Raw genomic sequence first — 12,019 nt, 5'->3', positions numbered from 1 at the left:
GAGGGGGTGTGGCGGGCGCAGGAAGAGACTGGACAAAAATCTTATACCTATGGATGAGGACAGTGGGGTGAGGGGGTAAGGGCACGGGGTGGGGTGGGAACCGGGTGGAGGGGAGCTATGGGGGGGCGTGCGGGAGAGGAACAACTGTAATAATCTGAACAATAAAGATTTATTTAAAAAAAAAAACTGGTACATCTACACAATGAAATACTATACTGCTATAAAAAAGAAGGAAATTTTACCATTTGTAACAGCATGGATGGAACTGGAGAGCATTATGCTAAGCGAAATAAGCCAGTTGGAGAAAGATAAATATCACATGATCTCTCATATGTGGGATATAATGATCAACATAAATTAAAGAACAAAAATAGATCCAGAGACAAATGGCGGGGGGGGGGGGGGGGGGGGCGTAGAGAGCAACCAAAGGATTTGAATGCATGCACATTAGCATAACCAATGATGGACACAGACACTGGGGTGGTGGGGGCTTGCCAGAGGTGGGAATGGCTGGGGGCGGGGGGGGGGGAGAAGGGGGCAGTAAGTCAATGGGGAGCGGGGGGAAGGAGACATACTAGTATGTAAAACTTTAGGCAATAAAAAAAAGACTTAAGACTTTGGTGATCTTTTCTCTATTTCTGAATGCATTATATTTCGATTCTAGGAAAACTTTTTTTTTTAATATATTTTATTTGATTTATAAATATATTTTTATTGATTTTTTACAGAGAGAAAGGGAGAGGGAGAGAGAGTTAGAAACATCAATGAGAGAGAAACATCGATCAGCTGCCTCCTGTACACACCCTACTGGTACATGTACACCCCCTCCTGTACACCCGCAACCTACGTACATGCCCTTGACCAGAACCAAACCCGTGGCCCTTCAGTCCACAGGCCGACGCTCCATCCACTGAGCCAAATCGGCCAGGGCTCTAGGAAAACTTTCAAATAGCAAAGTTCAAGGGTTTGGGGTAAACTTTTGCGGTACAATTTTACAACTTGTTACAGCAAAAGCAATTCAAAAAAACCTCTCAGGTTACAGAAGAGCCAAATGTTACTCTTATGGATCTCTTCCATACTTATTCTGATGAGCTTTTTGAGAATGAGCAGATGCTACACCACTGATTTAGACACAAAATGTATTTCCCAGGACCAGACAAACCTCTAAGATAGGATCAGACTCAAAATTCTCACCCTTTCTACAGTGTAAGTACTACAAAGAAGCAAAGTTTCAGAGATTTGCTGAGACATTAATGTTGTTACTGCCTAGCTGCTAGAACAACTGTCATCCACTTCTCTTTTCTGCAAGCTAACCATTCTAAAATAATGAAAGGGAAAGATGGAATGTCCTGAATACTTGACAAATTCCACAAAGACTAAAAGGCTCTGAGGATGTAACATTCTCCAAGACTTTATGCCATCCTTCATAAAGATGCAGCTGTACAGGTGGCAAAATTTCCTAACATTGTGACTGCTCTTTGTCTCATTAGTTTTGTTCAGATTCATCACTCATTTAAAAGGACAACTGTCACTTCCTTTGCCAGTAGGTTGCTTGACTTGAAGCACAATTTGTAATAATGGCCTCTGGAAGAAATTCTTCAGTCCATTATCCAAAGGACTGCTTTCATTTCATTGCACAAAAACTTTAGGCAATTCTAGGATATAGGGAATCTGACAGCTCATTGTTAAGTGAAGAAATAATTCTACTGAAGCCATGTGCTCAGGTTAGAAAATGGCAATAGTATTAGCAGCAAAAAATAACAAATCCAGGGTTGTGAAGCTGATTGTGATCTTATAAAAGAATTGCTTTTATGAGGTACTTTTATTTTCAGAAGGAAACAAACAAAAATAAAACCCACCATCATTCAAAATAATGTTCTTCCACAAGCCCCCAACCAGGGATCGAGCCCACAACCCGGGCATGTGCCCTGACTGGGAATTGAATCGGCAACCCCTCAGTGCATGGGATGATGCCCAAACAACTGAGCCACACCAGTCATGGTTGGTTGGTTGGTTTGTTTAACTGATCTAACCAGAATTTGAATGGGAAGTTGCTCAGAGGATTTTCTCATTTAGAGCTAATGACAGAAGTGCACCTGAAAAATCCATCATTTTTGTGTTTAAAATCCAGTAACAAACACATTAGAAGTGACAGTTTGCATCAGATTCACTCTCCTTGACCACTGAGATCAAAGCACACGTGTCCGCTATAGCAGATCTGAAATTTGTACTGTAAGGACTTAGGCTACAATCATCAGGTGCTAAATTCATCAAATATAAACTGCAAGAAACACCACACATCTGTCACTACAATAATGGGTAATTCCTTTAAACATGTCAGAATCATATCACAAAACATTAACATAAGACTGATAATAACAATCATATCTATATATATAAAACCCTAACAGGCAAATAGACTGAACGACGGAACCGAACAACCGGTCACTATGACGTGAGCTGACTACCAGAGGGCATGCGCAGAACATGGCAGGCGCCGGCAACAGGCAGCAGAGCGCGGAACATGGCGCTCGGCCACTGTGGGATGGCGGAACAGGTGAGCGGGGGCGCCAGACTAAGGCGGAGCACCAGTCGCTGTCATTGGGGCGAGCCTCTGGTGGTTACTGAAAATTCTTTGCTCCCGTGTGCCACAGTCCCGCCGGGCATGCACACCTCCTGCCAGTGCCGGCCCCACTCACACCCACTGCCATCGCCGGAGCCGCCGCTCACGTTCGCTGCTGGCGCCGGCCCCGATCACCCCTCAGGGCTTTTCCACACCCCCTGCTCCTGAGGGGCGATCGGGGCTGGCAGCCACCTCTTGCACCCACTGCCGGCGCCGGCCCCACTCACACCCGCAGCCGGTGCTGGAGCCACAGTTCACACCTGCTGTTGGCACCTGGCGCCGGTGCCGATCGCTTGGTGCCATCAGCAGGTGTGAGTGGTGGCTGCCAGCACCCATCGCCCCTGAGGGCTTCTCCACCTCCCCCTGCTCCTGAGGGGTGATTGGGGCAGCTGCCACAGCTCACACCTGCTGCTGGCGCTAGGCCCAATCACTCCGCACCGTCAGCAGGTGCGACCAGGGCCAGCACCATCAGCATGTGGGAGCAGCGGTGGCAGGAGCAGGGCTACCAGCAGACAGGGGACTGGGAGCCACTGCGGAAGGTGCCAGGCAGGGGTGCGAAGGATGGGCCGAGACCTGCCCCTGTGCCCACCACAGCCTTGTGGCCCACAGTTCCTTTCAAGGTGCACGAATTTGTGCACTGGGCCCCTAGTATACAAATAACAAACAATTGGGTGTGGCTACAGATTGGATGGGGTGGGATCTCAGGGAATCATGAGAGTGAACAGTGTGAGCCACACTGATGGAAATTCAGATATGGCTGCCAGTCAGCTCTACGATGGTGGAGGTCCCAACACAGGAACAATGAATCCTGTGAGTACCCCTGTCTGGGCAAAAGCCACCCCCAAGTTCCTGTCCTGATGCCAGATAGTTCAGTTCCTCCCCGTATGTCCCTGGATTCTCCCAATGTCGCCGTTCGGCTCTGGAGCTCAGAGGAAGCGGGACCATGTAAGTTTGTGCACTGGTCCTTTAAGAGGAACACCTGGGACTCCAGCAGCTTCCATGTCACTCAACCACAATATCTACTGGTTTTTATAGTCCAAAGCTATGGGGACTTCTCTTCCCAGTTCTGGAACCCTGGGCTAGGGGTGGTGTGGGGCTGGGACCCCCTGCTTCTCACAGGAGGGCTTGGAGATATCCCTCCTGATTTAAAAAACACCACACGTGGGTGTTGGACTAGCCTCTCCTGTGCCTCCGCCCCTCCTACCAATCTCGATGTACTTTCTTCTTTACTTCTCTAGCTGTAGGACTTCCATTCAGCCAGACTTCAGGCAGTTCTGTATTTTAGTTGTAATTTTGATGTGGTTGTAGGAGGCGGCAAGTACCAGTATTTATCTATGCCACCATCTTGGTCCTCTGTTTCAGTTACCTTTTGCTAAATAATACACCATCCCAAAACTCAGTGGCTTAAAACAATGTTATATCCCTCAGCCCTGTGTTTTGACTGGACTCAGCTGGGATTACTCATGAGGTGACAGGCACTGGGGGAGCTTAACGAGGGCTGAAACAGGCATAGCTCTCTGGGCCACTTCAGGTGGGCTCACTCTTCACCTAGTTTAGGCCAAGCCTCCAAGCCTCTACACATACTGATTGGCTTCCAAGAGAGTGAAAGCTGGAGCTGCCATGCCTCTTTGAAAAACTATGCCCAGAACTGACACAATATCACTTCTGCTACATTTTATTGGTCAAAACAAGTTACAAGGCCAGGCTAAATTCAAATGGAGCAGAAAGAGACTCCATCTCTCGATGGAGGAGTGGCAGTCGAGTACAGGGAAGGGAAGTGTTGCTGGGAGTCACCTCTGGAAACACTACCACAGCTGTAAACAGTGTTACTGGACCTTTCCCCTGTATCACTTGAGTTCAGGACTGAGGCACTAGAGAGAGGATACGCTTTGTCTATTTCCAAAACTAGAATTTTTCCTTAAGCACTGAAAAGAATATCTCAGCAAAGATTTTTCCCCTGCTAATCTGAGAAATCTTTTTTGGGATTGTGGGAAAGACAGATGCTACTCTTCAAGAATGGCCTGAGTATAGTCTCCCTGGATGGGATTCCTCATCTCCTGAAGTCATTTCACACTTTTTATTATGTGTACATGAGTATGATCTCATTTTTTAAAAGTGTATGTAACACTAAAAAAAGATATAGAAGTATCTCCAGCTATTTGAACTCTTGCTATCCAGACTCTATCTAAACTCAAGAATCAAAGAGATTTGGCTAAGTTCTTCAATACTCAAACTTCTGCTATTGGCTCTCCTAGCTTAAGGTTTGGATATCATAGTATCCCTTATTATAATCTGAAATCTCACTATCTGAATATGGCAACCCATTAAATATGCATAGTAAAAAGGACTTACACCCCAAAATGTTAACTGTTGTTATTTTAAGATAGTATAAGCACATTCTTCTTTCTGCTTCATGTTTTCTAAATTTTATTTTTTCTTTGCAAAATTAAAAAAATAAGTCAATATTGTGGACTTAATGTACTTGGAAATTTTCAAAAATTAAGTTCATACAGTAGATCAACTACATAATTGATTTAGATAATTATTTGATTAACTGACCTCCTCAAGGAAGTCTATTCTGGTTAAATTCAGACAATAGTCATCATGTGTCTCCTGTGAATTCCTCAACACATACACAATATGAAACACTTTTAGATTTTTTTAACCATAGAGTATCTAAAAAGTGTGTCCTAAGGCCCAGCCTGGACTCTAGACTCCTTGAGGGCCCAAAGCTTGTTTCCCATGCATGACATTGAACGTAGTACACACAGAAGTAACAGTATAATAATAATAAAGGTCTTTACTTCCCTTCAGTTTTATCACCACACCGACTTTCAGATAAAGAACACTGTCTCAGGCTTGCCAGCTTGAGCTGCTGATTATTAACATGGAGCTAAGCTCTTGCTGGAACATGCAGGCACTCTTTAATTCTAAATTAAAAAAAAAAATTAAGCTGGAAACTTGATAGCTTTGGTTTTTTATGGCTGTTTTCTGAAGCTCTCAGAACCGGATCATTTGGATCACACACAATCACTGCGGAAATCTTTTTCATGACTAATATCCTTCCTCTTTAAGAGAAAGAGACTAGAGGGTAGACTGTCTAAAAGTATTAATAAATAGACTGGTATTCACACAATGGATTAAAAGATATCTGGGCCCTAGATTAACTGCTATATTAATAGAATCTAAATATACAGTTACATACTCAACCCGAGAGAAGTTCAAAGAGGTGAGATTTAGCCGGTGCTCACTTCGAATGGATACTTTACTAAAGTTGAAAGCACACTGTAAACTACCCTCAGGGTCAAATCATTTTTCCAGTCCTCTCAGCATTATTTACCTTGATGTTTTGATGCTATGATCCCACAATGCACACCAGTTTCAGGAATTCAGTTTTTGCCTCCAATGGCTATAATTCTCTCCCCAAAAAGAATAGGCCAAAGACAAATAAAGACAACGAATCTAGGCTTTTCAAGCATTATTACAATACTGACTTAAAAAATTGTAAACCCCAGTTGCAGAAAGTTCTGCAGCAGATGACTTCGGAGTGTCTCACGTGCAAATAAATATAAACAAAAGGCCACTGGCGGAAGCAGAACAGGGCATGCCTCACTCGGACAGAACAGGTAGTTTATTTGGGGCAGGACAAGAGACCTGTCATCCCACTCAGCGGACCGCACACCTGGATAAAGGTCCCTACTGTGAGCAGTCCTGTGTGGAGCCCGGTTGTGGGGGATGGGGAAAGTGAAGCATACGCTCTGTGGCACCACTGCCCTCCCCCGCGGAGGCGAAGGGGGAGATGCTGAGATCCAGACTCCAGATTCCAGAGGGAGGGCCGAAGGGGGACGCGGAGGGTCGAGGGGGGTGTCCGTCAGAGCAGCGACAGACTCCAACGAGGAGCAAAACCGCGTCCCTGCAGCTCAAAAAAAGAGAGGGCGCAAGGGAAACTTTCCCTAACCTCGCCCTCTTCCTCCACCTGGAAGAAATGCTCGCTGAGGTGCTGACGGTGCGGACCCGCGGACCGGAACCCGCCGCCGGAGGGAAGAAGGGAGGGAGCGGGAGTAACGGGGCGCGCGGCCCGGCAGGCGGCGGGGGAGCGGGCCGAGAAGGGGAGGGGCGAGGGCGGCCGCTGCGGGCTGGGCCCGCGACTCACCCGCTGCCTGGAGGCCGACCGCTGCCGCTCGCCGTCCGCCGGGCCCAGCCGCCGGGAGCGCCGCGGGACGCGGGGAGCTCGGCTGCAGGAGACTCACTGGCTGGCCGGCACCCCGGGCCGCCTCGGGAGCGCGGGAGGCGGGGCGCGGGGCGGGGCCTCCGGGTCACGTGGCCAGGCTGCCTCACGTGACGCTGACGCCGCGCGCGCCGGGCGAGCCCCCTGGCGGAGCTGCCCCTCTGTCCTCGCGGGCCCGCGGCGCCTGTGGAAGCCGGGAGGTTGGGAGCCCAGCCCGCCGGCTCTGCGGCGGAGGGTCGCGGCGGAGCTTGGTGGCCGCGGAGCTCACGGCCTTTTGTCCGGCCGGGAACCAGGGACGCGCGAGGGGCGGGCTCCTGCTGTCCTCCCGGATGGCTCGGCCCCGGGGTGGGTCAGCCAAACGCGACTGGCCTGCTCTCCACGTGGTGCTGCCTGGGACGAAGGGCCGCGGAGGAGGAGAGCCTATTTTACTCCGGAGTCGTGCCCCCGCATACCTGCACACTCGCCTGAAAAGCCCCTGAGGAAGAATGGAGGGAGGAGGGAGCAGCTGACCACTGCACCAAGCCTAGAAGGGAGTGAAGCGCAGGGCCCAGGTCAGGGAAGAACTCCAGGAAGCTGGCTGTCAAAGTTGGAAGAGACCTAAGACGGCAAATGACCCGAATCTTTTCTTAGTATAAATGAGTAAGGCCAAGAGAAGGGATGCTTCCTGCCATTCCAGCCTAATGTCTGCGGAGACCAAAGCACCTTCATAAAAAAAAAAGTTATTTCAGAAAAGTCCCAGTGGGCTCCACGGGATAAAGTTCAAACTTCTAGGCATAACTTTCCGAGTAATCTTGTTCAAACTTACTTTTCCCCTTTGTGCTCCCATGAATAAACAGAAAAACACTTCATTTTCTAATTATCACCAAACAGTTCCACGAATCCACTGAAAGAAGCCTTTTCCTCATCTTCCGGCACTTCCTCAACAGTAGTCTAGAGGCTCTGGCTACAGAGAATGCCTCTTTTCCTTGACTACTCAGCTTTCTTCGGATTACTACTTACTTTTTCCCTAAGTAGCTTTACTCCTTTTTGCATCTGTTGATTCTTTTGCCTCTGTCTGAAATGCCTGAAATCATTACCTTTTCCCTCCTTGAAGAAAACCAGAGCCTAACAATTGTTAAAACTGGAAAAACAATTTATCAGAAACTATTGCAATAGGACAATCAAGACCAGTTCTATACTGAGGGTTCTTTTCCCCTAAGTTTCTGAATAAAATCTGTTTTTACCTCCAGAGTTGGGGGAGGACTACTCCTCTTTATGTTCATGCTAATAGATGACTATGCTAGTAAAAAGTATCTGCCAAGAACCTAATGAAATACAACTTTTACAGCTTTAACTACTGTCAGCCTCTGGGTATCTTTAACATTACCCCCAGGTGTACATCAGTCTCCTACTCATCATTAAGAATCCAGGTCTACCAGTAGCCCTGGCCGGCAGGCTGAAGGGTCCTGTGTTCAGTTCCAGTCAAGGGCACATGCCCAGGTTTCAGGCTAGATCCCCAGTAGGGGGCATGCAGGAGGCAACCAATCAATGATTCTCTCTCATCCTTGACATTTCTATCTCTCCCTCTCCCTTCTTCTCTGAAAGCAATAAAAATATATTAAAAGGAATCCAGGTCTAATACCACTTTTGTCTCCCCTGCATCTTCCCTGATTCAACAGCATCATCAATTGAGGTTCACTCGACATTGTCAACTGTAACTTCTTCCCTGATTTCTAGGATGCTGTACATAGTCTGATGCATAAATCTCACATTGCCCAAAAATGTACTGTGCATTTCCTGTAAGAGGTAAATGACTTATCACTGTCTTCTTCCTTGGATTATAAATTCTATGAAACAGAACGTCTGGGCTTAGTGCAGTGCCTTCAATATCCACTAAATGAAGTGGCTTGACCAAGATCATAGCAGTTCAGTGAAATTACAAAAAAAAAAAAAAGAAGAAGAAGAAGAAGAAGAGGTCTACTTTGCTCAAAGAAACTGAAGTCAATTTCTTTAAGCTATAACCTGATCAATAGAACTGTAAAACGTGTTTATGTGAGAGAAAAAAATGAGCGTTTGGGGTTTGAGTAATCAAGTATTTGATAGAGGGCAAGTAATAGATTAGGAAGGGAGGAGAAGGCCTTCTAGGAAAGAGAGCAGTATGTTCAAAGGTAGGGAGGCATGAATCATTGTTATTTATTTAGGACTAGTGGCCTGGTGCATGAAATTCGTGCACATTAAAAGGGGATTAATTAGAGGAAATAATTTAATATTGCTATTTGCCCTTTCTTATAATAGAAGTGTCAGAGATGAAAGAAAAGTAGTAAAATGTATATGAAAACCTTCCTCCTGTCAGAGTCTGGGGCACACCACGGGACCCAGAGTCGAGTCACCGCCTACCTACCTATGCCTCAAAATCGAGTGAGACCCAGACCCCGCCCCCACCCCCCATTGGGCTAGATCCAGACCTGGCCAGTCCCACCCTTGTCAAGCCCCGCCGGGCAGGGGATGTAGCCTCAGGTCCCCTGGCCCGGCGCCAGGACTGGGGGCATGGCCTGAGGTCCCCCAGCCCAGACCAGGGCAGGGGGTGTGCCTTGAGGTCCCACATCAAGCCCCGCTGGATGGGGGGCATGGCCTGAGGTCCCCCATCAAGCCCTGCCAGGTGGGGGGGCACAGCCTCAGGTCCCCCAGCCCAGCACCAGGAGGGGGCGCAGCCTCAGGTCCCCCGTCAAGCCCTGCTGGGCAGGGGGTGCGGCCTGAGTTCCCCCGACCCAGCACTGGGGGTGCACCTTGAGGTCCCCTTTCAAGCCCTGCTGGGTGGGGGACACGGCCTGAGGTCCCCTGTCAAGCCCAGCCAGGCAGGGGGCTGCAGCCTCAGGTCCCCTGGCCCAGTGCTGGGGCGGGGGGCGTGGCCTGAGGTCCCCTGTCAAGCCCCACCTGGTGGGGGGCACAGCCTGAGTTCCCCCAACCCAGCACTGGGGTGCACCTTGAGGTCCCCTGTCAAGCCCAGCCAGGCAGGGGGTGCAGCTTCAGGTCCCCTGGCCCGGTGCTGGGGCGGGGGGCACAGCCTGAGGTCCCCTGTCAAGCCCCACCTGGTTGGGGGCGCAGCCTGAGGTCCCCCGGCCTTGTGCTGGGGCAGGGGGAGCAGCCTGAGGTCCCCTAGCCCAGCACCAGGACGGGAAGCACACCTTGAAGTCCCCTGTCAAGCCCTGCCAGGTGGGGGACACAGCCTAAGGTCCCCTGTCAAGCTCCATGGGGACGAGGGAGGGTGTAGCCTCAGGTCCCTGCTGATTGCTCGTTAAGGCTCCTTATGGGAACTTGGCCTCAGCTGTGGGTGCAGCCATCTTTGTGATGGAGTGATGGACAATTAGCATATTCCCTCTTTATTAGATAAGATAAGCAAGTAACATTGTATGGCTGGTTTTAGTGGCTTTGTTTACCTCTGGGACAATGAAAGCCTATTTAGCTAATGTTGATTTACTTGAAAGAATGACATATCAATTAGTATTAGTATTATTTATTGGACTGAGTAACTTTCCATCAGACAAATTACAAGTCTTCACCTAAAATTGGCCTGTGGACTCATGCTGGGTGTTTTTTGTTTGTTTGTTGTATTACCTTTTTTTTCTTTAGTTCCAAAAGCTCTCTATAATTCTTATATTAAAAAAACAAAATTAGGGAGAACTCAAGATAGTGGCGTAGGTAAATACCTAAACTGCGGCCGTGCACAACAATTTCAAAACTACAACTAAAAGACAAAACGTCTATCACCCAGAGCCACGGGAGGGCTGGCTGAGTGGAAGTTCTACAACTAGACAGAAAGAGAGGGGAGCATTCAGTACACAAACGCTGAAAAGCTGAGGTACGGGGGCATGTGCGATATGGGCTGGCGGCGGATCCCGGCTGGCGGCGGGTGTTGCTTTCTTCAACCCGAATGGGAGACGCATGGGACCCAAACTCCTATGGGGAGAAGCTGGACTGTCTGCCATTGGGTCGGAAAGTGAGGGTGGCTTGCTTGCAGAGCTGTGCAGAGGAATAATTGTTTGCTGCGCTGGGGCGCAAGACGCGGGGACACAGTCGGAGACGCGGGATGGCTGGCTGCCAGCCATTGCTGTTTGCCATGCCCTAGCCTAGTGATGCCCTGAGACCCCGCCCCGCACAACCTACAAACCCACCCAAGCTCCAAGCAGTGTTTTTTGCATATGAATGGCCTTCACTATCACCGCTTAACCTAGCAAACTTGCAAACCGGTTCAGACAGCTCCATAATCTACAAATCCCAAGCAGGGAGGAGAGGACTGTAGTTCTCGCTGTAGCTCCTGCAGGGTGACCTCAGACAGTAGCTGACCTGCACCCCATTGGAGATCCAGAAGCCAGTGTACCTAGTGGTCAGTGTGAGACACAGATTTCAACTCCTCACATTCATAAGTGACACATTCAAGAGGCAGACTCAGCCGAAACCGGTTTGGCTCAGTGGATAGAGTGTCGGCCTGTGGACTCAAGGGTCCCAGGTTCGATTCCAGTCAAGGGCATGTACCTTGGTTGTGGGCACATCCCCAGTGGGGTGTGTGCAGGAGGCAGCTGATCATGTTTCTCTCTCATCGATGTTTCTAACTCTCTACCCCTCTGTCTTCCTCTCTGTAAAAAATCAATAAAATATATATATATTTTTTAAAAGTGGCAGACTCAGTGAGCACCAAAGCCCCATTGAAACAAGTCCTGTACCATAAGCATGTCTCCAGTGCAGCAGTTCTTCCATTATAAACACAGCGGGTCCCCACAGCCAATTGCCCTGGAGGACAATTCCTCCCAGTGTACCAACAGCAATCAAAGCTTAACTACACCAAGACTTTGCATTCAGCACACAAAGGGGTGTACCAAGAGCGTCCACCTCAGGTGATTGGGGAGGCTGAGCTACTGGCCCTATAGGTCACCTACCACACAACGCCACTCCATCAACACAGGGAAGCAGCCAAAATGCAGAGACACAGAAACATGTCACGAATGAAAGAATTGGAGGAAAGCAAACTACGGGACGACATAGAGTTCAAAACCACATTTATAAGGTTACTCAAGAATCTTCTAAAAACCACTGAGAAACTTGATGAGACCTTCAAGGACCTTAATGAGAATGCCAAAAAAATGGAAAAGGGCCAGTCAGAAATTAAGCATACACTGTCTGAAATAAAGGAT

General features: G+C 48.6%; 1 protein-coding gene across 4 annotated transcripts in view; it reads right to left on the bottom strand.

Moving 5' to 3' along the window:
* RCBTB1 (RCC1 and BTB domain containing protein 1) overlaps window positions 1-6,895 on the bottom strand; it is a 74,267-nt gene extending 67,372 nt beyond the window's left edge. For all 4 annotated transcript variants that reach the window (XM_054719795.1, XM_028151618.2, XM_028151619.2 and 1 more), the window contains exon 1: window positions 6,777-6,895. The gene's annotated coding sequence lies outside the window, so the exon portion shown is untranslated. The remainder of the gene's footprint in view (window positions 1-6,776) is intronic.
* Between the last annotated feature and the right edge of the window lie 5,124 nt (window positions 6,896-12,019).

This window comes from Eptesicus fuscus, chromosome 8, assembly GCF_027574615.1.
Source record: "Eptesicus fuscus isolate TK198812 chromosome 8, DD_ASM_mEF_20220401, whole genome shotgun sequence".
Taxonomy (NCBI): domain Eukaryota; kingdom Metazoa; phylum Chordata; class Mammalia; order Chiroptera; family Vespertilionidae; genus Eptesicus; species Eptesicus fuscus.
This window is presented reverse-complemented; position numbering and strand designations above follow the sequence as displayed.